Source organism: Tachypleus tridentatus, chromosome 13, assembly GCF_004210375.1.
Source record: "Tachypleus tridentatus isolate NWPU-2018 chromosome 13, ASM421037v1, whole genome shotgun sequence".
Taxonomy (NCBI): Eukaryota; Metazoa; Arthropoda; class Merostomata; order Xiphosura; family Limulidae; genus Tachypleus; species Tachypleus tridentatus.
The window spans coordinates 119,487,952-119,514,129 of NC_134837.1; the positions used below are offsets into that span (position 1 = coordinate 119,487,952).

At 32.9% G+C, this 26,178-nt stretch overlaps 1 protein-coding gene across 5 annotated transcripts in view; it reads left to right on the forward strand.

Moving 5' to 3' along the window:
* The window catches only part of LOC143236883 (techylectin-5B-like), a 263,403-nt gene that overhangs the window by 91,966 nt on the left and 145,259 nt on the right, over positions 1–26,178 (forward strand). The gene's annotated exons all lie outside the window — the stretch shown is intronic.

Here is a 26,178-nt window from a genome sequence, read left to right on the forward strand (position 1 = left end):
AAAAATAACAAAGCTTAACTGAAATTCATGAAAAAAAGAAGACACTTAAAACTACAAAGGTAAACACCTTAAGCCATGATACAACCACTCCTCCTATTCATTTATCTTTCAAAATTTCTCTGTAAAACATTGGTTGATAGGTTGATTTGATGTTTGATGGCACAAAGCAGCTACACTATCTGCACCAAACATTCAGTAAAAAGTTAAAATTAAAGTAAAATCAATAAAATTCATAAAAAGAAATTAAGGTGAAACAAAAAGTTAAAAAAACCATTAAAACAAATTTTTACATCTAGTCTACAGTGGAAACAGAAAAACTACAATAATACAAGTTGTAAAGGACTTTCTGTAACATAATTGTAATTGTCATAACTCACAAGAAAAACTAACACGTAAGTTCAAAAACCTCTGTTAGTCACCTGAAGTTGGCCTTTCCAGTTCTGATGTCGAGTTATTTGACGTTACAGCCATTTTCTAATTTCAAATCAAACTAGATGAACTGTGATTCTTAAAAGGGAATCACATTAAAAAAAGTCTAATGTGTAAATTAAAAACCTTAAATGGTATTAAAAAGATTAATGGCTTTTAAAAAAACTAGAAACATTTCCAAAGTGGACAGTGTCACCATGAACATTAACACTGTCTAATGTTATGGACAAACCCTGGGACAGAAAGTGTTTGAAATGGTGCTATTGTTGAGAGTCATAACAGTAGCAAGACAGTAAAATGTGGCGTATTGTGATCTCAGTGTTACACAGACAACACATTGGTGTATCAGTTCCAAACAAAAGAAAACAATGAGTTAAAGAACCGTGACCAATGCGTAGTCTAGTTAGAATAACTTCCTCTTTACAATCCTTATGGTAGCAAGACGGCCAAAGTCCAATACAGGGTTTTATTTGGAAAAGTTTGTTTTCACGTTCCTGGATCTAAGTCGACTGCCAACTGTCACATGGCCAAGTCTTGAATACAGGACCATAGTCTATGTATGTAACAGGCATAGCAGTAATAGTGCCAGAGCAGATAGATTTAGCTGTGGTGTCAGCGAGCTTGTTCCCGAAAATACCAACGTAGCCTGATATTGCGAAGAATGATAGAAGTAAATGTTAAACAGAAATGGGCCACTTGCTTTTGAATATCGACAAGAACAGGGTGTGAACTGATATGAAGTAATTCCAGGGCCACTGGAGAAGTAAGCAAGTCATTATAAAGAGTGCAATTTGAGTACTGATTAGTTTCTATGAGATCCAGGGCAAGAAAAACAGCATACAGTTCAGAAGTGAACACAGAAGCTGTAGAGGGGATTCTGCACACAACCATCAAACCACAATAAACCATTGCAGAGCCCATACAGTCACCTGATTTCGAACCATCTGTATAAATAGGAATGGAAAAATGGTTTGAAAGATGTTCAGCAAATAACAAACAATATTTCCAATCGGGAGTATCTGCTTTTCTCAGATGACTTAATGATAAGTCCACATTTGGGGACTAAGAAGCCATGGTAGGAAGGGCTAACCAGCAGATACAGCAATGTTATCCAAGGACAGACCCAATTCATCCTACTGTGTCTGGATATGAAGGCCAAAAGAAGCTATGGCAGATTGTCTGTTCTGAAAAATTATGGCCCACCGAGGAAGGAAAACACAATCCCAGGTGGGATGCTTTGAAAAGGAACAAAGTTTGAAGCATATAGTAAAGACATTTGCAAATGGCAGAGGTGCAAAGAAGGTTCTTGACACTATGTATAAGCCCTGATCTGGGGAACTGCAGAAAACCCCAATGCAGAGCTGAGATCCTCGATGATGAATGGGGTCCAGCCACTTTAAGGCCAAGATCCTGTAAGAGCCATAGACCAATGACCCATAGTCGAGTTTTGATCGAATAAGAGCATGATATATCTTTAGCACAGAACATTGATCTGCTCCCCAAGTTCTGAAAGAGAGGGCACAAAGAATGTTCAGTGCTCTTCTACATTTGACCCGCAGCTGCTTGATGTGTGGTATAAAGGTCATCTTATGGTCAAAGATAAGCCCCAAGAACTTTGTCTCAGGGACCACAGGCAGCACATCTTCACCAACATGGAGTTCAGGATTAGGGTGAATACCCCATTAGCAGCAAAAGTGCATGCAAACAGTTTTAGAGAGAAAGAAGTTAAAACCGTTTGCTGTGGTCCACTTCAGTAAACAATTGAGGGCAGTCTGTAGTTGCCGCTCAATATACCTTATGTTTCATAACTGATATGAGGTGTCAACGTCATCAACATGGAGCCAATTTGCAACAGTAAGAGGGAGTTGTTCAGTGATGGCATTCATCTTTTATTGAAAAGTGTGACATTCAAGACACAACACTGAGGGGCTCCAAGTTCCTGCAAAATAGAAAATGGGAAAGTGTCAAGTCAACACAAACTTGGAATCATCAGTCCATTAAAAATTAATAAAATGGCAAATGGCCACGTAACCCTATATATGGAGGTCTCGCAAAATGCCACATTTCCATGTTGTATTATAAGCCTTCTCAGTGTCAAAGAATATTGATATAAGATGTTGTCATTTGAGAAAGGCTTCTCTGATTGAAGTTTCAAGTCAAATAAGATGGTCCATGATGGAGTGCTGTAGTGGGAATCCACACTGGGTGGGCGAGAAAAGGTTGTTTGATTCGAGGAACCAAATAAGATAACATTCACCATCCTTCTTTAGGTCTTACAGAGACAGCTCGTCAAAGCAATTAGATGGTAGTTTGAAGGAGTCTTGGGATCCTTCCCAGGCTTAGAGAAAGGTAGAACAATAGCCTGGTGCCAAGCATCAGGAAAAACATTCTCCTGCCAGATCTTGTTAAAAACAATCAGAAGAATAGCAAGAGAAGCAGGAGATGGATGGCACAGCATCTCATAGTGTGCATCATCAGGTCCAAATGATGTACTGCCAGATCAATGAAGTGCCAGTTTGAGTTCCACCAGCAAAAAGGGATGATTACAGTCATAGAGATAATCAGATCGAAAGGAAAGAAGTGATTGCTCTGCCCAAGTGTTGATGGCTAAGAAGGTGGAGGAAGAAGCAGAAGCACTAGATACCCAGCAAAAGCTTTCACATCTTGCCCACTGACCTTTCAAAACATGTTCCATATGACTTTAGAAGCAGTAGTAGAAGATATGCTGGTCGTGAACTTGATCCAAGATTCCTTCTGGCTTTGACGTCTTGCCCACGGAGCATGTGCACAAGCCTGTTGGAAGGTGATACAGTGTAAGAGTGTGAAATACCTATGAAAAGTATTCCAGGCCAGTTTTGGAGCCTTCAATGCCATGTGGCAAACAGGATACCACTACGGGCAAAGATATCTTGGAAAATGTGTCAAGATTTCAGGAATACACTGAGCATCTGTCTGCATAATACAGTCAGTTACTGCTGCCACAGAGTAGTCTACTGATGGCTTACAGACGATGGCAGGATCAAGTTCTGCAAAATAAGTGAACAATTTATAAATATATGGGCTACCAACCAACTGTGAGCTAGATTGAGAAAAATTGTTCTTTTCTCAGAAAATTAGTCAATGAGAGAAAACGTGAAGTTAGCTGGTGTGAGAATAAGTAACCATATCGAGCGATATGGTAAAGTTAGTTTTAAAGTTTAATAAATATAATAATTTGTATTGTAAAAGGGGGATCTATATTAATTGAACCATTCTCTGTGGATTTTGATGAGAAGTAGACAATTTTTTAAAGTTATGATTCAACTGTTGTAACCGATGGGGTACTTACTAAGTGAATAATTTACTAATAGTACTGTGAGTAAAAGTTAGTACTGTGAGAAAAATAGTTTATATTGTCAATTATATTCTAAAGTAATTGAATCAGCCTAAGTGAATATTTGAAAATAAAGATTAATTATTTATAGTTTTGGATACAACTGTAGCATTTCATGGTGTAAATAATTTTTGTACATACGTTTGTCTTATTTTGAAGAGATTATTATTTAAAACAAAAACTAGTAGTTGACTAGAAACAGGAGTCTACCAAAGGTTACATGGGGTTAACAGACAAATGGGTAAAGAAATGTTATATTTGTTATAAAATATGTAACGTTGCGAAGGAATGGAAGTCCATTACTAACAAGCAACAGCAGAAATCTCAGCATAAAGCTGCTATAGCAACTTCTATAGATGGTGTTGTTAAGAAACTAGGAAAGTTTGACTGTAAGCATAGATGCTGCTGCCAAAAGAAACAGAATCAATAAAAGACACCAGATTTACAATGAGAAGGAAGTTCCATTTCCATGGTTAATCATCAGTACACGACTAACAATCGACTTGAGTTAACAAATGGATCAACAGTGCCAATAGTGATTGGAGCATGTTACAGATATTCTTAAGTACCAACAAATCACAACATGCCAGTGAGAGAAGAATATGTTGGGGACAAAAGAGTGAAGTGCCTACAAGAAATTGTTTGCAGTAGTGAGAACCAGTCTACTATATTATGACCAAATGAGAAGCAAACTACACATGTGTGTGTGTGTGTGTACTTATTGATGGGACAATGAGAAAGTGTCCCATAAAAAAAATAAAGATAAATGCACTATATTATGTGAGCGACCTGGAGACAACAGTATAAGACATCCATATTTGACCAAATTGTTTAAAACATACCAGCTAGTAGAAACTCAGATACCAGACCGAAAGAAGATTGATGAACCATTGGTGGTCACCACTAGTAATCAAGAAAAGAAGAGCAAGGAAGACATCAAGACCTTACAAGTGTCAAAAAGGGGACATCCCGAATGTAGGTTTGTAGGAACTGAAGGAATCATGAAAGAAAGTCCCTCCATTGCAGAAACTTTGGGACAATGCCTGGGAGAAAATTTAACAGATGACAAAGGAGACGGTACCAACAGAATAGAGAAACAAAAGGGAGTGCTATATCAGACCTATCAAAGACTATATGTATGAAAAACATATAAACGAAGAAGCATTGGCAGTCACCAATAGAACTCAAGAAAATAAGAGCAAACATAACACGAAGATCTTACAAAGGTTAAAAGGTGATATCACGAATGTTGGTTTGCAGGAATTGAAGGAAGCATAAAAGAAACACTTTTCACTGCACAATCTTTTTGACAATATATGGGACAAATTCGAGCAGAAGACAAAGGGATAAAGCACTTATAGAGCAGAGTATTAGAAGGAATTGCTGTACCAATTCAAACAGAGAAATTATACTGGGGAAGTGTAGCAAATCATAACAACAGAATACAGGACTCAACTGATGAAACAAATTCACGAGTTGACTGTGCAAGGACACCTAAGAGCAAAGACGATAGCAGATAGATCCACTAGTTACGTCCATTGCCCAGAAATGATTAGAGATGTGAGCAGATCTTGCTGACAATGTAGTATCTGCAAAGGACAATACCATGAGGGAGGGTGGTTGAAGTGTTACAGGGGGAGATTTATTAATTAAAGATTAATTAATAATGTGATTAATTTTTGGTGAAGTGCAAATTCTTAATTAATATCTAAGTAATACTTAGATATGTTTTGTTTCTTAGATTATCACAAAGTTACATATTTTACTTTATACTTTCTGTCTGCAGCGAGAAATCGAATTCCTGACTTTAGTGTCATAAGCCCGCTGAACTATTATTGACGCGACAAAACGAAATTTTGTTTTACTTGTATATTTGAACATAAGTACGCAAGAGGTCTCTGTGCTAACTTTCCCTAATTTTGAACTGATAGATAGATACAAGCAGCATTTACTATCAACTCTGGAATAGAGCAATTCTGAGGGTCGCGGGTTCGAAACCCCGTCGCACCAAACATGCTCGCCCTTTTAGCCCTGGGGGCGTTATAATGTGACGGTCAATCCCACTATTTGTTGATAAAAGACTAGCCAAAGAGTTGGCGGTGGGTGGTGATGATTAGCTGCCTTTTCTCTAATCTTACACTGCTAAATTAGGGACGGCTAGCGCAGATAGCGCTCAAGTAGCTTTGCGCGAAATTCAAAAACAAATCACCCCTAGCGGAGGATAGGACACACATAAAATGTGGTTCGAAATGGTTGAAGTTAAGCACTTAACTGCACAATGAGCTATCCGTACTCTGCCCACCACGGATGTCAAAACCTGGTGTCTAGCCTTCTAAATCCACAGATATATCGCTTTGGTTTGAATTTTGCGAAAAGCAGGACAAGGGCTATCTCTACTTATTTTTCATAATTTAGCAACCATAAACTAGAGGAAAGATAGCTAAACACCATCTCCACCAACTCTTGGACTATGCTTTCACTAGCAAATAATGGGACTGACCGTCGCATATAATGCCCCATGGATGAAAGGGCAAGTATTTTGGTGACGGAGATTCGAACCTATGACCCTTAAATTCAGAGTTGAGTGCCTTAAACACAAGATCATACCAAGTATACAACAGCTGTATATAAGTTATCAGAAAAGTGTAGTGCAACAATTCACGACTTCTAATCTTGTACCTGATCTCAAAATGAAAGTTCTTAGGTTCGAAACGTGCGTATTCAGTTTTATAGTGTATTTATAGAAGTGGAATATTTAGAGAGAAGGATTAATGTCAAATTTTAATGTGATCATGATACAAATATCTGGATGTATTTTATTACTGACAATCCCCAACTGTTACAGATTAGAAGTTTGGGAACAATGTATTTAAGACTATAGAGTGATATACGAACACCTGTAACTATTTATTGTAAGAAAACGTAATTTGAGCATATTTTTAATCAGGCAAGTGCTAAGGATCGTAACACACAACAGTATCTATCCAGGAAAATACTAGCGATCAGAACATAGATGATTGTTTATCTAAGCAAATACTAGAGATATGAACATTGGTTACTATTTATCCAGACGAGTACTAGAAATCAGTAAAACGTGCGCATGCCATGAATCACGAGTAGAATTATGCACTCTCTTGGCTAGAACACAGCATGACATATGAACCATAAAAGCAAGAAATGAAAATACTTGTTACTTTTAATTTCAGTTTGGAAGTACATCTAGTTCACATGGTGTCATTCGTTACTGAGGTACAGTTAGTTCTTTACCTGGTTTTTTCTTTAATTTTAGGTTTACTGTGTTTCTCCAAAGAACATTACAAGATGTAACTTTCAGTAGGTCCCGGGAACTATGAGAAAGACAGCACCAATAAAGTTATTGAATGTTGAAGAAGGAAACATCACCGTGTTTTGTAGAAAGACCACAAGACAACCTTTAGAATCTTGACTGTAGAGTTTGTTTCTGGTGCTGTCATTAGTGAAGATGTACAATCTCTTACCTTACTGGATATGTTCATTTTCAGGTCACCACTTTAGTTTCATTGGTCAATGGACTTTCAGAATGACCAGTACGTTGGAATGATCATATGGAGGTAATGAGAAGATTTGGCACCAAACTAATGACTAACACACTTCTGGTTTCTGTTCATGAAACAACAGTTTATCTGTTTACACGTTTTAAGATTCAAACTGAAAAAAGAACTGTCTGAGCTGGATAACTTGGTTACATAGAGTTAGCCATTAACATTATGACAAGTTGTATATATGACTGCAATGCATCCAAGAGAAGAGAACCTAAAACTTTGCACAGATAGTAAGGGGATAGTGTGGGTGTGTACTGAGGTACTATGTGTTAGATGTGACTCAAAAATGCTCTTTATCCTAATTATTCTGCTTTGTAAAAGTCTATAGAAAAGTATCATTTTTCTCTCTCTAACTGAATACAGTATTTTCAACATAAACTTGGGAACTCTAAACATTTGAAGTAAACTAAGTTTTGGAAACAGAAACAGAGAATACAACAGAATTCGAAGACTGAAAAAGATTCAGATAAAATCGCAGTAATAAATAATCGAATCTGAGAAACTAAAGTAAATCTATTTGTTTTTAAAAAGGGTTGGACTGAATTAAGATTGGAAAATCGTAAAATAAAAATCATTAAAGAATTGGTGCATTGGGGTAGCTATAGAATTACTTAAAATAAACTAGACACTTAACTGGTGTAGTAAGATCTCAGTGGATTCACTCCTAGGTATGTTTTAGTACTGTATATAGAGTCCAGGTTAAATGGGTTATAACTATATTATTCCTGGTTGACAAAGTATGATAATGATTGAAAATGTTTGATGACCAATGCTGTCAGTGAACAAAAATCATGGAGTGACATTATTCACTGGACAAAGAATGTAAGTTGAAATTCTTGATATGAGTATGCTTTCTTTGTACACATTTCCACTAAATGATCGAAAAAAAAGATGTTTAGCATTGCAGATATCAATCTTGAGGTAAAGAGGACTGGAAGGTTAAACACGAACCATCTAGTGGAAGAGGACTATTGTATTGTTTGAAATGGTGAGTTGTACCAGTGATGAATATTAGTAGTCTGTTCTCTTTATTATACTTTTAAAATTAAACAATAAGTTATTCTATTGTAAACACTCTCAAACTCCTATATTTTGTTTTTCTTTAATTGATTTTTTTACCTAGTGTTTTTCTTACATCATTACAATATGTACCTGATTTGCATGTTTGTTTTTTCTCTTTATCATTTAATACTGAAACTTATGTTAGTGAACTTTCTATTTGTCTTTTCTACAAGAAAACATCTCTTAAATAGCACTTCTATTACTTTTTAAGAAATAAAAATTCATTCAATGTTTTAGGTGAAAATAAAATATCTACTATTTCTAAACTACTTGGTTCAGAGTCGTCTTAAGAAACGTTTCTAGGAACAGAAGGTTAAAGTTAAGAGCAATGAGTCTGCCATTACAGACAAGTGCTTACAATCAGACTTGATCATTTATGATTTGTAAGACTTATTTAAGTCATACTGTAGATTTGCAACTATATATACTCCATAATAGTAAATGTTGGTTTGTTCTTTTAGGTTCTTAACACTGCAGGAGAATTTCATCCCACATAAAACAGCTGCTTATATAGGTACATTAATTTAATCTGAAATTACATAAAGCTTATTATTTCAATGGCATTTACTGTATATGTATACCAAGAACAATACGTCTCTGTGATAACCTGCTGCTGATATTATCAGCAAGCGGCAAAAGGTTAATCCCGATCACACTATGTCAGGGCTTACAGAATGTCATCAAGACCGCATAAATTTCTTTGAAGACCTGACTGACAATTGCTATGTTTTATATCCAAGAAGCTGCTGTGGTAGTGACATTTTCCAATATTAAGCTACAAGGTAGGTATCTAGAGGTTTTAAGTAAAGCTGCTGATAAACCTAGAAATTTTTATTGGAACTCATAATCAAGTATTCTTTATAAACATAATAAAGGAGAATCAAAATTAATTTAATGCATCACTTCTCAGTTTGCAGCCTGAGCAAATATAATTATTGTCAGAAAACAACAAAATTACAAACCTTGTCATTTTGAAACTCCTTCAAAGGTAATGAGCAGATTGCTTTTTTGTAACTTATAAGAGGGTAACAAATTGTAAATAATGGAAAAGTAATTAAAAGTTTTTGTACATCAATACAAATCATATCACGAATTTCAGTTTTTTCCATAGTAATTAATTGTACTTTTTTACTGTGTGCATGCGGAGAATAAACTAGGTTTTATCTGGAGATCTGGAGAAACGTTATGTAAATAAGTTCATTGCAGGTTTCAGTTGGAGGGTTATAGCATGTCCCATCATTGCTGTCAAAATCACAAGTTATATCGTGAAACACTTCCATATTACCGAAACTGTTCTCAGCCACTGAATATGTCTTGAATTTAAATGCCTGGAAACAGATTAAACCTTATAAATACATTATCTTCAAACTAAGGTAACACTGTAATTACTCGACACACATTAATGTCTATAGAGATAATACTGTGTGAAATACCACATCATATTGTTACATTCCATGGTGTATTTAACCACTGGGACCTCTTCTATAACAGTTTAAAATCTCCTTTTTAACTCGTAATAAATTATTTAGACAGTTTAGTTAATATTTACATCAAAAAGGAAGGACTGAGCAAATTTGTAGGATCAAACTTATAATGAAATAAAACATATTTGTAATACAAAACAAGCCTTAATCAAAACTCTGTACAAAAGCAAAGCCACCAGAACACAGGCTATGATGAGGATATAAGATGTTTCCTGTCTTTTTGAAGTGGTTGCAAAAGTAGGACTCACAGAGCAGTGGGATGCACCATCTATGAGTATTAACTTTCTTTCTCAAACGGTCACATGCAACGAAAAATAATAAATAATAAAATAAGAAAAGTAAAAACATAAATGAACAAGTTGTGGGTACTGAAACCCACAATGTGCCATATTCATATTACTCTTTGCAACCTGCAAACATATCTCAGGAGTTGACTGCTCCCATAGGAAAAACACCAAAGTGTTTCATTTATAGTCCTATTGCCTGCCCTAAATTTTGTATTATTATTTAGTAAACATTACTACGTAAATCTAACATCAGCTCTTGAGGAATCCCAACCTACGAGATTATTACTGTCAGTTTTCACGCTATTTTTCTGCTTCTGTAGAATATTATTCAGCTGATTCTACATGTCTAATATCATTGTATAGAATCTCATTCTGCTTGTTATACATGTCTACTATTGTGTATCTTTCTAACTAACTGGTATATTTTGACAGCTTTATATATAAGAATCTTTATCTCCATACACAGATGGCTAGTAATAGTTTTCAATGGTTTCATCTTTCGTTGCATCCATATCTGAATGTCCAACAAACATTGTGCTATGTTCTAATTCTAATGCTGGCTGTAACATTCCTTTGGAGTAACGTTCTTTCCTTGGTATTTATTGTATCATTCTCATTACATTAATGCCTTCCCATCAGTGATAATAATTCTACCGTAGGTTTCTGACCTCTAGTGATAAGTTCACTGTGACATATATCCAGATTCTCATATTATAATAACCGTTTATTATTTCTTCTCCCTATTTTATTAACGGTTTACATTTCGTCATTATTTACTTCATGAAGTATTTATTATTTAACTACTATCCATGTTTCAGTATTCTATCTAATTGATTTGTTACACTGGTTATGTGTTACCACTACTTCTGCTGTAGTTCATTTGCTGTGAGTATTTTAATAACACTTTCATCTACCAACTACCAATAGCTCTTGCTTTTCCATTTATCATAATATCTTCTATACCATTATTCGAAATTTGTTCTCTCTGTCTTCAATACAATACGCTATAGTGTTCTTTGTCTCCATAGTTTTCGTGTTCTGTTTGAACAATACATGTTTAACTAGATAGCACATGAAACAAGGTGATGGAGGTTTCTAATGTATCACTTTATTTACTTAGACAGAACTGACCTAGTTATATTTATTTGTGGTAAGTATGTCTACTGGCTTGATTTTCACCTACTTTCAACACTTGGTTTCCTCGTCAATACTTATTAATCTGGTAACGTCACTATATTACGTGAATTTGATGACTTGCTATATTTTAACTTTATTACTAATTGTGTCAGTTTGTCTATTTGATCAAGTTTTCAATGTCTATTTTAACATGAAATGTACAGTCTTGTCAATGTCAAATTTTCTTCCTGCAAATAATCTGCAGAATTAATTCCGTTTCTTAAACCTCGCTCGTAATATTTTCAATTTTTCTTTGCTCCCAATCTTAATGTATGATGCTAATGCCTCCCCAGATAACAAAATAAGTGATTCTCTTATCATGTCTGGTAGCTGACATTCCTCCGCTAACACTACTTTTTGAAAAGATTAGACAAATACATCCATATCGCTTTTTCAAAATTTAACCAACTGCAAATGAGTGCTTTTTCCACTATATCAACCCTATCAACAGTATAACCCTCCCTTATATCCGTCATTAACTCATATTCTGTCTGTTTGTGTTTGTCTTTTAACTCTGACTCTGAAAATGTTTTCCATGATAAATGCATTTTCTATTTACTCTAATCATCAATAGATAGATCTAAAAATTAGTTTTGTATCTTAATGGCAACATGTTACTTTCTTCCATCACCTCTTTCGGTTTATTCATCCTGCCTCACACATCTACTAGTCTTCATTGTTTTATTTTTATTATCATTGAACTCCTGTGTTTTACGGTCCATTCGCAAACCCATGTCAAAACAGGACTCTTTCTTTTCCCGATCTTGCACATCTGCAGGTTCTGAGAAAATTATATAGTGTTAACTAATTTTGTTTTTCTTCCTTCTCGTGTAACATAATTGTAAGAAATTATATGCTTGTAATATTTCAAGTTTCGCTGTAAGAGCATTAATATCCCTAATTAATGCATCATTATAATTATGATGTAACAATTTGCAAATTTATAAAACCTGTCGTTTTCCATTTTCTATGTCACACAAGTTAGTAATACACTTTGTTCATTTGTTAAAAGAGAAATGTTTGTTTCCTGGAGAAATGCCAGCTGTAGTAGAATTACTTCTCCACTTCACATCCACACTCCAGTAATTCACTGTGGCTTCCTCTGATGGCGATAAATCAAATTTCGACGGCGTGTTTGAAATATCTTGGGATGTCAAACATCACAATTTTGACTTATTCGACGAAATTAATAAAAAGATAGCATTCTGTTTAAAGTTTCGGTGAAGAATAAAATTACCAGACATCCCTGTTTTTCAAATACAAATATTCTCTTCTCTGGTTAATAAATTCGCTATTATATACTCACTTAACTCAGTATATCTGTGATCCAGTGAACATTGAACATAGGAAATAGATGGCATGGCTATGTAGATATTACAGTCGTACTAGATGCCAGTTTTACAGCCATTTTTCTGATAAAAAACTAATGTAACTGTATATTTGGCTCCTTGAATAAAGTCCTACTGTTAGTTTTCTGATTATCAGACTATAAAAATAGTCCTGCATAAACACTTCTTAAATTGAATAAATCTCACTTTATATTTAGGTAGTTCAGCAAGTGAACACTACATGTTTTGGGTGCTATTTCTGTGTGAGGAGGGAAACAGAAAAATTTATATGCAAAAACGGCTCGTTTGGGCTGAGAAAACACTTTACATAGAAGAGCGAACAACGTTTCGACCTTCATCAGCCCAAACGAGCCGTTTTTGCATATAAATTTCTCAACAAGTGAGTTTCTCGTCATCACTGAAAACAGAAAAAGCTCTCGTTCCTTCGTTCCTTGTTTTCAGAAATTTCCCTTTTCCAGAAGAATTAAAAACCTTAAAACGATTTATTCATGACCAAGATACTAGTATTTTAAAACCTACAGACATCATCATTACCAAAATGATACTATTCTAAAACCTGTTAAATTATTTTCGTTCTTTATAAAAATGTTTTCCATGAAGAAAACCAAATGATTTATCAAATAGTTAAAATGAATTTGAAGTGTTTTATAAACTATTAATAGAAGAGTATTCAAATTATAGATATATACAAAAAATAAAATGAATTTCATGTAAACTTTTCTTTTATAATTCGAATAATTCTCTAGTAGAAAACTGAACGAACCAATTCTTCTATTTATGATATGGAAGAATGAATCAGCACAAATTACAATGTGCTACAATTTATGACACTTGCCAACAAGGATGACACAAACATTTTTGTTAGTACAAATATATTTTAATATACAAACAATAATGTTTATTACAAATAATGATCTATGTACAAAAGTTATTTACAAACAATACTGAGTCTCTTATCTCGTCTGAAACTTCCTTGATATCTTATCGAGGGTTCACCTTGAGCGTGATGAATTTTGAGTTGCTGAAGATATAATTAACTTAACAGTGTATTACTATTTTTTTGTAGGTCCGGCATGGCTAGGTGGGTCAAGGCATGCGACTCGTAATGCGAGAGTCGCGGGTTCGAATCCCAGTCGCACCAAACATGCTCGCCCTTTCAACCGTGGGGGCGTTATAAAGTGACGATCAATCCCACTTTTCGTTGGTAAAAGAGTAGCCCAAGAGTTGGCGGTGGGTGGTGATGACTAGCTGCCTTCCCTCTAGTCTTACACAGCTAAATTAGTGACGACTAGCGCAGATAGCCCTCGTGTAGCTTTGCGCGAAATTCAAAAAAACTAAACAAACAATCTAATACATACCAAATGTGTCTACATCTTCAGGTTACTGTGTCTTTGGCTATTTTCATTTTCTTAGCTCTGTGTAAGTCATCAGTAATAGAACTTCGGATTTTATAATTGTAAGTCTAAAGACTTATTCCTAACCACGATCTGAGTAAGGATATAACAAATAAGGATGGTGGTTTGTTACCTGTTTTCATCATTCAGTTGTTGATGTCCTTCCACAGTGCTTCACACTTTTAATTAATTGGTACTAATTAACCACAGAAGTGGCTGTCGGAATAAAAATTCATTTGAATTTATGTGTTAATGCAATAGCAGCGACATTTGTTTCTTGCATTCCTCCACAAACAATGTTAGCACACTCTACGTGTAAGGACGTGAAGCCATTTAGGAAGGTACTTTAAATTTTGTCAACATATGCCTAAGTAGTCAGATTTTCACAATGGACATAAAAAGCTTGAAATTCTTCTTTCCTAAGGAAAAGACGGTGCATCTAAACATTGTCCAGAGATATGTGGCTAAACTGGATTAGAAGTAGAACATTTTGACATTTTTGTTTCTTTAAAATGTGGTCGTAAACTATGTTCCCTAATCAAAACAACTCAGCCATCACTGTAAACCTGAAATCTTGAGACCCGCTCCTATACTGATTTTTGAACATGGTAAATTATTCGTTATAATAAGTTGAAGATAATTGTTGCAAAAATTAAACTGAGGTAAATAAATAATATTATTGACTAATAGAAAGAAAAAATTAAAACACAAAACAATTTCTTTTAAATTTTAAAATTTACCTCACTTCGTTGTATGTTTCATGACGTGTGTCTGCCTCCTTAGCGACGGGATGCTTAATATATTCAAGAAAATTAGATATACCAACTATACAATAGAATGCTGCCATTCTAAGTCCACTATCATTAGATTGAATGTCATCATAATGTGTTATGTTAAAATTGTATCCGCCTGCCTAACACTTTGGCATTGGGGCAAGAAATATCCATAACAGTATGGTATTGTTACAGTAAGAAACGTGTGCCTAAAAACATAAAACACGACTGAATCTATTATTTTCATTGTCAGTTACTGAGGGATTGAAAACTATATTTATTCTTGATATCAATTTTGGAGAACATTGAATAAGTGCTGATTCGACATTTTAATATATCACTTACCACCGAAATGTTATTGTGACCACAAATTTGCTAATATAATTACCCTTATAAACCATGATGTTATTAAAACACGTAGGGCCAATAAGTCTTGACAGAAACGACTAAAAACACTTTAATCAGAGCACTTTCGAAAGGTGGACCTTTCTTTAAGTTGTGCTCGGGTTATGGGTGTGTCTATTGGAACTATTTATGCTCCATTTTAATGAGAAACTAATTTGAAACTAAATGGCAGTATGCTATATCTGTAAATAGTAAATCGTGTTAGGATCAGTGACGTAAAAATAATATCTTAATATGATGCAATATCAAAATAGTAATCAGTGAGACGCGCTTCGTATCAAACATGAATACTCGAATGAGACAGGAATCTGTTAAAGTTACTTTTTCATTCAGGACTACGTCATTAAGAATGAAATAAAAACAATTCTGATTTCGGACAGTATTTTGTTTAGTAAACTAATATGAACGAAAGTTTCATTCAAACATTGAAACGAATATTCATAAACTGAAGAAAACACGGTTTGTTATCGCGTGTGTAAAATTTGATGCTAAGAGAATAACTATCCTTATTTGTACACCTGATAGATGACGTATTTGTACTTATTACAAAAGCAACATCTGTCATTATCTGTATTTATCCACACATAGTTGTACACTAATGGTAGCTTGCATACATATCTCTGTTTATCTTGTATGTGTGTAGAAAAGCTATACAGACTTAGGTTTTATTTAGTAATTGTTAACTAAGTGAGTAAAATCGTAAGAGTTTAATCTACTGTAAATATACGTTTAAATATACATTAAAGAGAATTATTATACTTTAAATACCAAAATATAGAGTAAACATGTTTGTTAAAGAATTCTCAGCTTTGTTTTCAATGTGACTTGTTATTACACTAGTAGATGATTCATTCCCAAGTAAATACCAAGAAACACAAAATGTGACACAAAATTACTCATTAAACGATACACAAGGACAATAAAATACGTATATAAACCACTCTATTTTACAAAGTGTATCATTATTATAAACCATCACAACCAACTTGAAGTAACAATAACGACTAGCATCCACCTACTGACATGAAACAAGTCCTCGTCCTACTTTTGGAACTAGCTTTGATCTCCACTGTCACCATGCATGCTGGTCGTGGAAGAGGAAGAGGTAAAAACCTGAAGGGAGGGCCATCTAGAGACGGAGGAGGTGGTGGTGGAACAAACGGTCAAAGAACGGGAACTGGAACAGGACGAACAATGACAACACAGACCCCTTAGGTGAGCATGGTTTAGCACTTATAATCAGTGTAACCTAAAGAAGAAATACCCACCTGTCGAAAACGCACGAGTAAAAGGGTTTTTAACCATATCTCTATCATTATTGTGTTGTGTTTTTTGCCTACATCATCAGATATTACTGAAATGTATAATTTACTGTTCCTTAACGTTTGAACAGTATTTGCCTGTCGTTAAAATGTTGTAAATGTTTTATTCATCATTAGATATTACTGGAATATATAATTTATTGTTTTTAATGTTTGACAGGTATTTCAGTGTCATTAAAATATTGTTTTCCTTTTCTTCAGCATCGGATATTACCAGAAGACAAATACGTGGAAATACATCAGATTCCTGAACACTACAGAACTATTTATCTAAGAAATGAACAGATTGTATCTTCCAAGATACTTATCAATAAAATTCCTATTTTAGTAAAGCTGTTTCAAAATAATTTGTGTCTTTTGTTAATTATTCTCTAATTTATGTTTGTAACCAAAAATGATTTTTGAAATTACTTTTAGGATAAACACTGTTCAGTGTTTTAGATTTGTTTATCGAAATTACTGTTTGATTAAAATAATAATCACAATGTTTTATATAACAAATACTGAAATATAAACAGAAGATTCAATAGAGTCACATGTTTCCTGTGATATCTTAGCAACAAAAGGTTTTTATTAGATCTACAAGGACAGTGATAAACCTATTATTATCCTTTCATAAATCATATTTTAGCTGAAGTAAAAGTTGTATAACAAAAAAACCAATCTGATAGTCCTTTACCAACGGTATCTGTTTGTTTCTGTGATCTTTATATATTTATTTTATAGTAAAAATATCTTTTTTTAATAAAGTTATAGTTAATGCGAACAATTATTTTTATTAGAGTTCGTTATTCCACAGTTAAAGATTCAATAATAAATATTTTTTTCTTACCGATATACAGCAAACTGTTGTCCACGAGTCATTGTTAGTAAACCAGCACAATAGGAAAACAGCGAGCTCTTGTCCATGGGTAGAAAATTCACTGTAGTACATTCATTGAATGGCTTAAGATACTGAACAACAATAGCTCCAAGATTCTTTTCTTTCATTGGTTCTCCCATTAGAATCATTATATCAAATTATGATATCCAAAATGGATAAATTCACCCAACTCACAAAATGGCCTATATCATCAAAAACTGTAATAACATCATTGAATTTAAGTAATCTATTGACAATTCCTTTATCTATATCATTGATGTAAATCGAAAGAGATCAAAGTCCCTACCTCCCAGTAGCACAGCGGCATGTTTCCAGACTTACAACGCTAGAAACCGGGTTTGGATACACAAATAGCTCTTTGTGTAGCTTTTGTGTTTAACTACAAACAAATAAAGAACATAGCGGTAAGTTTTGATGTACTACATCACTCGTAATATTAATCCAATTTGACTGATCGCCATATGTATCAACCGTCTGCTTTTTACCATATAGCCATTTTATCTCTCGGACTTGTCCCTCGCTGATAGAGCGGTAAGTCTACGGATTTACAGTGCTAAATTCAAGGGTTAGATTTCCCTTGATGGACTCAGCAGATAGCCTGATGTGGCTTTGCTATAATAAAACACACCCACCCACCGGATTTGTAGGGATAACTTTTAACACGCCTTTTCCTGACACCTTGTAAAATGGTTTCTAAAAATCTAGATACATGAAATCCACACCCGTACTATCAACTACATGATCAATAATTCTTTAGATACATGTCAAAATTTATTTAGAAAGACAAGATTTTCACCTAAGAGACTTTCAAAATCTTTTTCACCATCAATATAATAACTAGAACAGCCTTTATTACCACCCTTGAAAAAGTGACAGTAGCCAAGTTCCGATCTTTTGGCACCTGTCTACAGTTCAAAAATATACAAAATATGATATAAAATGGTTTACATATCCAGTTCTTACCTACTTTCAAAACCCTTGTATAAATATCTTTCATTAAACTTCTAAATTTGTTCATAACAAGATAATAATTAATGTAATAATCTTATTTGGTTCTTGTTTTCAGGAAAAATATTGATTAAATATTTATCTGTAAAAACTGAAGAAAAAGTAGTATTCAATAGCCTAATCACTGTATTATCAAAATGAAATGCCCTGCAGTGTGACAGCGGTATGTCTATGGATCTAGAGTGTTAAAATTCTGGATTCAATACCCCGCGGTAGACAAAGTATATAGCCTACTGTGCCTTTGTTCTTTAAGTCAAATAAACAAACCTAATGAGACATTAGCCTTCCTGTATTACCATTAAAGACAATAATAAATGAATAAGTAATAAATAAATAATAAATACTTAACAAAATATTAATTAATAACATAAAATATTAAATTAACACATTAATTTATAACATAAAATAATAACTAATAGTATTAAACAAAGTGTTAAGTTAGAACAAATAATATTAAATTAAAACATTAAAAATAAGAAACACTATCAAATTAAAATAATAATTAATAACAAATAATATTAAATTAAAACATAAATTAATAACAAACAGTATTAAAACAAAACATTATTTCATAATAACAGTAATAAATTAAAATATTAATTAACAGCAAACAGTAAGAAATTAAAACTTTAATTAATAACATACAGTAGTAAATTAAAACATTAATTAATAACATACAGTAGTAAATTAAAACATTAATTAATAACATACAGTATTAAATCAAAATAATAATTAATAACAAACAATATTAAATTCAATCATAAATTAATAATAAACAGTATTAAATCAAAATATTAATTAGTAACAAACAGTATCAAATGAAACATTAATTAATAACATACAGTTTTAAATCAAAATATTAATTAATAACATAAATTATTAAATTAAGGTATTAATTAATAACAAACAGTATTAAATTAAAATATTAATTAATGACACAGTATTACATGTAAGTCACATATAAAGGCAAATTTATGCTCTGCAGGTTAAAGTTTAAGGATCCTTAATATATAGCAGACTTAGGATAAATTTTGCAAATACTGATTGATTGAATGATTAATTGGAATTAAGCACAAAGCTACACAATGGACTATCTGTGCTCCGCACACCTCGGGTATCAAAATCCGGTTTCAAGCAGTGTAAGTCATCTGTACCAGTACGGACGTTTTGCAAGGATAGTTAAGACACGAAGAAGAATGAAAAACTCGAACAAATAAGGAAGTCATGGTAACTCATACAACGCTCTAAGTCACCTCTCAGATTGAATACTGTACAAACTACATCACAGACAGTACCGGATATAAAGGGGTGCAACCCGTGCAATAGCTTGAGAGTGTAAATTCAGTGTAATGAAGAGAGAAGATGAAGGGAAACTATTTAAGAACCCACGATACGTTTACAAACACGTTGAGAAAAATCATATTGAATGTTCACATTTCCACATGCATAAAAGCAAAAACAAAATCAAATAAAAATGTTAGAGATGTTCTACTTCTAATCCACTATAGACATATTATGAGAAATAAGTTAGCTGTTTGATATAATTTAAGTTTTACATAGAAAAAAGACAAGGGAGTAAATGTGACACAAGTGGTGACACTATACAGGCTATTATCTATGATAGTAAATAATGTTTCATACAATCTATTGTATTTGTGTGTCATTACGTCACACAAAGAATGTTTATCTTGTCACAAATGTTTTTTACTGCCACCATACTATTTTATCGAATGTATTTCCATTCCACATGATGAATTCTGGTATCGTACAAACGATATTACCGGCACTCGCGTGCGCAGCAGTAGGTATGAAGAGGTCAAGATGATATTGTTTTTTTTTTATTGGAAACACATGGTGTAGTTCCAATGAAAAAAGATTTAAAAATAGATCATTACAAATCTCATTGTCGTGTGATGTCACAAAAACGACCAAGAAAATGTTATATATTTTTATTAGTTTCCTTTTAAGAATTACTTCTTACTGTTTAATTGTTTGTGAATTTTTGGTAAATCCAGCTTCCCCTAACCCCTATATCACGTAGGTTTATATTTCAACATTGTCGTTAATATACGTGTTATTCATTACGTTAACAAACAGTATCTTGACAGGGACTTGTAAAGTAGAGGGATGAGAAGTTATATATCCGCTTAAATTTTAAAATAATGTGATAAAATATTTTATACTAAAATCATAAATCATTAAATAGTTGTTGTTTTTTCTACACATATAATTATAGTATAATATTTCATTATACAATGTCCTCTAATTCCTATAAAAATACACATAATCACAATAATCGCTGAATATGAAGGGAGAAGATAAAACATAGTTTCTTTAATTCCCCAAGAGTTATATCAGTTTTGTAGTCACATAAAGGTACTAATTCTTCTACTTTGACCAGAATATCGATTTTCTTATTTCATCCTTGTGTTAGTGCTACGAAAATATTTTATGTAAAATAAGTCACCCTTATTATATTTCATTGTTCACACGCTAGTTGCTCTATAATTATATTTATTTAGCAGAATCAACATTACAACCACTATTAGACTAATTAAGGTGTTTTTGGTGTGAGTTTCAGGCTCTAGAAGTAAAGATTCGTTTGAATAAATATTTAGAAATAAACGTTTAGTAAACACACTTATAGAGAATCATTATAACCACACCAAGAAAAAATGTTCAAATATCTTATTTTACGTAAGTAAAAATAATTAAGCTAAAAGTTTACTTAAAACTAATATTAATGAGAAAATTCGTTCATCAACTTTTGAGTAAATACAACGTCAAGATTATACAGTTGGTAAAGGTTCCAGATCCTGTCCTTCCACAGTAGAACCGACTTTCTTCTTGTCAATTCTTTTAACTTCACCTCTAAATCTGTGTAGTCTGTATAAAAATAAATCATATGAACGTATCCGAAGCATAAAATATCCTGATAAACGAACAACACAGGGTCTTTTGTATTTGTTTACAAAGTTACACTGAAGACTTTCTGACATGCATGTGTTAAACTACTGAGTCACTTTTATAAAACACCTGAGAAAGAATGAACGTTATTATTCTACGAAATCTAACTCAGTCTATCTGTTAACCTTTTCCAAGTTATTAATATATTATACTTTTTTTTTTACAAATTTCTCTAATTTATGTTTTTGCACTTGGGACAACCAAAAGGATGAACGAAAGTTGTTTTTGTATTTTACTTGTGAGAACCCTAACGGTGCACATAATTTGAAGTTTATTGAGGTATCAATAAAAACTGTTCACGCTTGGATACAAGATGTTGAAAATTACATGGTTGTATCCTTAGTTAATGAATTACTGCATTTAAAAAAAAGGAAAGATTCTTTTGGGATTCTATGTATTTCACATTATGAAATGATATTTTCTGTTTAAATTAAATCATTTTATTTAAAGCATAATCTGATAAATCATAATTATCAATGCTTTCCTTGATACGAAGAATCCAACTGTTGAAAAAATAAATTCTAAAAATTATTGGAGAAAAAAGAAATACAAATGAGACTCAATTATTTGACTAATGTAATATGCGTAGCCTTAAGTTTCGATTGAACAAGATTTAAATATGATTTTATGATATATCTCTCAACAGTGTTCAATTTTCAGTTATGTTATTCGTCTTGTATTTTACAATGGAAGACTGAACCAGAAAATATTACCAGATAGACGATGTGAGGTGCACAAATCGTTGTTACACAGGCAATGGTGGCACTAGTTCCCATTCCAAGAGCTCTAAGAGGGGTTGGGTAGACTTCTGTTGCCTGCTGATACATGGCAAGATAGGCACCAATATATCCACATTTTCCTATGATGGCCAGAGCTGTTGTAGTGATAGGTAACTCTATAATGAAGAGAACACTAAATTGTAACTTTTATTTGAAATATATAAAAAATGATGCATAAAACAAAGTTTACTCATACTTTGATAGAATAAACTGCGCACTTTCAAATGAAATGAAATTCCCAAATCTTAGAAACTGTGAAGATTAACTGACCTTCGTTATTTAATAGAGAATTCAAATAATAATGTTTGTGTTCGTTTTTGTTTTGTTTAACTCACCAGATATTTGGAGTTTTGTGAACTGTTTACCTTTTATTAATGATTTTGACTAAAATAATATAATGCCAGGAATTCAAGCACCCTCGTTGAGTTATAAGCAATACCAATTAACACTAAGGGATTGGAATTACTGAATAGCAATTCCTTTTCGTATTAAGTTTTAGCCATATGTTAAGATCTATGAACATGTGTAAAAAGTTAAACTGTTTATACTCCCAAACGTTTATCAGTGGTGGAACCGAAACACTTACTTATATATATATACATAAAACTCAAAATCTCTTTGTTTCTTTGTTGGCTTGTTTGTCTGCTGCGTTCAATGTTGAGGTGACACTTCCATCACCTGAAAGTGTACTAAACGACAATTTTTTTGACATACGCATCTATCGTCTTATATCTGAACCGATAATTCTATCATTAAGATACGCATGTTCAAATGGTTCAAGTTAGTTATAGATTATTAACTATACCTCTACTACATCATATATTTAATCTCGCACACAAAAGACAATCTAAATATTCTCCCTCAGGGTTTATTTTTCATTGCCAGTGAAAGAAAAAAAACAACAAAAACATCATTCATAAGGAAGTCCTGATTTAAAAAGTGTTCTTAGGTTATTTTCAAAAATCAAACCTAAGTTTTTCTTTAAAATATTTGCAAAATATATTATTGTCTATCAAAGTGTTCAATGGAACGCAGATACTACAAGGTTTTTCGAAAACCCGACGAAAACGGGATAAAGCTGCAAGTTTAAGTGCAATGAGGAGTTTATTATGAAAAGAAAACGAAACAAGCTATTAAGGGAATGATGTATATGTTTGAAGTATGTTTCCTGTTCATAATTAGTACGTAATAAATACCTGTGTAGAAGAAACTTAGTCTTACATTATTATTAAAATGTCTTCTCTGTTTATATCACACTAAACTTTTAACATAAGTGATGTTAATTTTTCGCAAAACGTACTTTATGTACATTTTAGGCATAAATGTGGTTAGTTGCTGTTAAATTGTTTCTTTGTTTAGTAATTCTTCTAAATCAATATAAGGAACTTCTTGGAATTATTCAGAAAATTTTATTCAAATTATTTTTTATCAAGAAATTAACAATATATATTTCTAAAACATTCAGAAGTACACATTTTCCGTACTTTAATTTTCATGTGTTCACACAAATTGCTTACCATTACAAACTAGCATAGTTCGCTTAGCTGAGCCAACAACTACTATAGACTGATTTTAGATATCATAGATTCTATAATAAACTAAGCTTTAATTACACACGGCCCGGCATGGCCAGGTGGGTTAAGGCGTTCGATTCGTAATCCGAGGCTTAGCAGATTTTGACATGCGAGTACAAATTACGTGAACAGAGAATATCATTGTTTTCTGTGTTTCTTTATTGTTCTGTCTTTTAAGACAAGTGACTGAAATTTAAAGATGTATTTGTAAATAATAATATAAATATACATGTCTAATGTAGTACAACCGAAATGTGATTGTATTCTACACAATACTGGTCCTCTAGAACAGAACAAATGAATATCAGTTGCATTTATTAAAGGCCAGTTTTATATTAGTTTGTATCAGCTGTGGTTACATGTGACTAAATGATTTGTGTATTAAAAATTTGTTGCTTTGTTAAGTAATCAACTTTTTGTATTATCTTATTTTAAAAGTTTAAATTTGTTGAATGCCTGCGAGTATAATTAACTAAAATACGTTACCATTTGTTACATTGACTTACTGTACCATATTTATTTCAGTTTCTATGACTCAACAATAAAAACTAGATTAGAAAAGTTTACTTACCACACAGTTTGTCGTTAAGGCTTGTTTGACTGTGTTTGTGTCATCAGAAGCAGTAGTGCTAACATACTCAAGTTAGTATGAGCTGATACTTTGTGTTGAGTATGTACAGTGGAACAAGGAAGCTATCATTGCGACTTAACACTATGATATTTACATATGTTTTCTTAGGTTCATCTTGTATAAAAATGCTTTCTCCTGCTCTAGCAATAATGACTCCTATTTCTTATCAATAATTTGTAGCTTGGTATTTCAAAAACTTCTCTCATGAAGATTGTTAATATCCAACTAAGTCTCAGTGATACTGACAGTATCAAAATTTTCAGTTTTCAGAACAGCCAGTGGCTCTGTGTTTTGTTGTCTCCTGTACAATCGGATGATTACTGTTACTTTCATCTGATTACTGGAGTTAATCTTGTGTAAGTTGTTGTGAAATAAAACCTAGATACCTAAGCATCAAGAACGTTTTATGTTAAAGATCAAAAGTCACCATTCATAACTGAGAACACGGATAAAGAATAAGTAAAGTTTACTTTACTTTATGAACAATAAGAACTTTGAAACTCAGGTTTGTATTACTGCTGTTCACTTTCAAGAGGGAATGTTTTTCTTATTTTTGTTTTATGTTGCAACAGTTAGTTTATAAGAAGATAAGAATGGATGCTATTCTTCTCAGTTTTTAGTAGTTTAACTGAGAAATGAACAACTTAAAAATATTTACAACGCTAGAAACCGGGTTTAAATACCCGTGGTAAGCAGAGTACAGATAGCCTATTGTTTAGCTTTGTGTTTAATTCAAAACAATAGCTTTAACTGATATTTTAAGTTAAATATTGTTACAATGTTTATACATTTAAAAACAACTCAATTATAATTTATATGTATCATGAAACATCTGTTATCAGTCTTATTATGGTTGATATCATAGAACTTACTAAGACTTGTACTGTCAAAAGAAATTGCAAAACTTCGTATAAATTTTATTTGTTTTTACCTAAATATTAAGTTGAAATCTCTGGCAAGTGTTGTTATCGTTTATTAAATCTAAATTACTTGAGTTGGTACTGCATTTTTTTTTAAATTTCGCGCAAAGCTACTCGAGGGCTATCTGCGCTAGCCGTCCCTAATTTAGCAGTGTAAGACTAGAGAGAAGGCAGCTAGTCATCACCACCCACCGCCAACTCTTGGGCTTCTCTTTACCAACGAATAATGGGATTGACCGTCACGTTATTACGACCCCACGGCTCAAAGGGCAAGCATTTATGGTGCGAACGGGATTCGAACCCACCACCCTCGGAACTGCATGACATAAAAATTAGTCTACGAAACTGAACGTGGTTCTAATTTACATTAATATGTTCAAAACAAGCTTATAAAAGAGCGAGAGAAGAACCAGTTATTTGGTACTCAAATCTCAATGAACAAGTTATTAATAGTGAGAGAACGCTAATAAAATACGGTGGCGAATTAGTGCTAACCGACGTGCAATTTGAAGACGCGGGAATTTACACATGCAAAAATCGTGAAGGTGATTACAAACATGATGTCAGAGGTAAATTCAAAGTTTTTTTTAGACCATATTTTCATTTATTATACGATACTAATTTTAGAGAAATAACATCTAAATCGAAAATCGTCCATCTTGTTTTTAATTTTCTTTCAGCCATAACCTTTCTGTTTGATATTTCACTCACCATGTGTGTTGATTATAAAAATAATTGCCTGTGTATACGTAAGATTACACAATGTAACAAAATTTTTACC